Below are 1,967 nucleotides of genomic sequence, written 5' to 3' on the forward strand. Positions count from 1 at the left end.
AGATCCATGTATGTCTCTTTTAGGATCCTCTTTGTTGTCTAGGTTGTCTGGAGTTGTGGACTGTAGGTTAGTTTTTCTTTGCTTTATGTCTAGAAGTCACTTGTGAATGAGTCCCCAAATTATATTTGTCTTTCTGGCTTTGGGTTACCACACTTAATATGTTTTTTTCTAGACCATCCATTTGCCTGAAAATTTCAAGATGTCTTTTTTTTTTTCCCATTGAGGAGTACTCCATTGTGTAAATGTACCACATTTTCTTTATCCATTCTTTGCTTGAGGGATGCCTAGGTTGTTTTCAGGTTCTTTTTTTTTTTTCATTTTTATTAGGCAATAAACAAAGGAATAAACAGAGATGAAGAGAGGAACTAATAGGTTTTTCTTTGGAAATTATTGAAGAGAATTAAGTTGCTGTCGCTGCTTCAGCTGCACGAGCCTGGAGCTGCACCTGGAAAGGTATTTAATACCTACAGCATGTAAGCCAGTGAAGAAGGGAACTCTTCTCCCCAGCCCCACACACATCCATAAACCCTGGTGGGAGAAAATTCCATTAATCCTTGATACATTCATTTGGAATTTACTCAAATCACATGCACAGCCGCAACAGGAAATAGACAGAACCCCTGAGCACACGTCAGACAGCGGACTGTCTGCTGTGTATGGCCCAGCGGGCGCTGGGCTAATCTGATCTCAGGAGCAGGTTATGGAAAGCAGCTGTCCAGCCCTCTTGGACAGAGGGTACAAGGCCCATGACAGGAAGGTAGCAAACCTGGGCAGGGAGTGACCAGCAGGCAGAGCTGGACCTGGTCCCCTGCCACTTCAGGTCCTGCTGCTCTGCACGCAGGTCACAATATCCGGCAAGAGGCTATTTCTGTTCTCCTTAGTGACACTGAACACCTTCACGTCGTGCCTGTTCCTGATCTCCTCCACGAGGGCCAGTGGCTTCCCTTTGGGAACTGGGATGGTGCCAAGGACCACGGTGCCCGGGGTGGACAACGTCTGGTGCCCGGGGTGGACAACGTCTGGCGGACCGCCTGAATGAAAGGCTGGCTGAACAGCTCCATCTTCCCAATCTCATCAATGATGCACACACTGTGCCCGGGGCTGCGGCTGGGACCAGCGTTTCTTAGGACGGGTAGTGCCAACTGCTCAAAAGATGTTAGGTCCACCACATACTGCCCCACTCGGCATTCGGGCTTTCCAGGTGGAGGCTGTGACCCAACTCTGGACAGAGGCCCCCGAGCGCTGGACAGGGTGACCACATCAAATTCTATCCTCCTCCCGCCCTGCCTGACTTCCTGCGTGTAAAATCCATCAACGGGCATGCCGGAGGACTGCAGGACCTCACTGGCTTTCTGGATCAAGGTTGTCTTGCCAACCCCTGGAGGCCCGGTGAGGAACACGTGCCGCACCATGTGCTTTGGGGGTCGAGGTGCAGTAAGGTCGGGGTCAGAATGGGCGGTCTGTTTTCAGGTTCTTGCTATGACAAATAATGCTGCTATGAACATAGTTGAGCACATGTCCTCAACTATGTTCATAGCAGGCATGGTTGAGCATCCTTTGGGTATATACCCAACAATGTATTGCTAGTTCTTGAGGTAGATTATTTCCCAATTTTCTGAGCAATCACCATATTGATTTTCAAAGCAGATGTACAGTTTGCACTTGCACCAGCAATGGAGGAGTATTCCCCTCATTCCACATTCTTTCCAGCATAAGTTATTATCAGTGTTTTTTATCTTGGCCATTCTGATAGGTGTAATATGGAATCTCAGAGTTGTTTTGATTTGCATTTCTCTGATGGTTAAAGATTTTGAGCATTTCTTTAAAGGTTTTTCAACCATTTGAGATTTGTCTGTTGAGAGTTCTCTGTTTAAGTCTGTACCCCATTTTTTAATTGATTTGTTCTTTTGTTGCCAAGTTTCTTTGAATTCTTTGTATATTTTGAAGATGAGACCTCAGTCTGACAT

The 1,967-nt window shown here is 46.6% G+C and overlaps 1 pseudogene; it reads right to left on the reverse strand.

Moving 5' to 3' along the window:
- Positions 1-386: 386 nt before the first annotated feature.
- On the reverse strand, positions 387-1,439 carry LOC130874983 (cancer-related nucleoside-triphosphatase-like; annotated as a pseudogene).
- Between the last annotated feature and the right edge of the window lie 528 nt (positions 1,440-1,967).

Source organism: Chionomys nivalis, chromosome 5 (assembly GCF_950005125.1).
Source record: "Chionomys nivalis chromosome 5, mChiNiv1.1, whole genome shotgun sequence".
NCBI lineage: Eukaryota > Metazoa > Chordata > Mammalia > Rodentia > Cricetidae > Chionomys > Chionomys nivalis.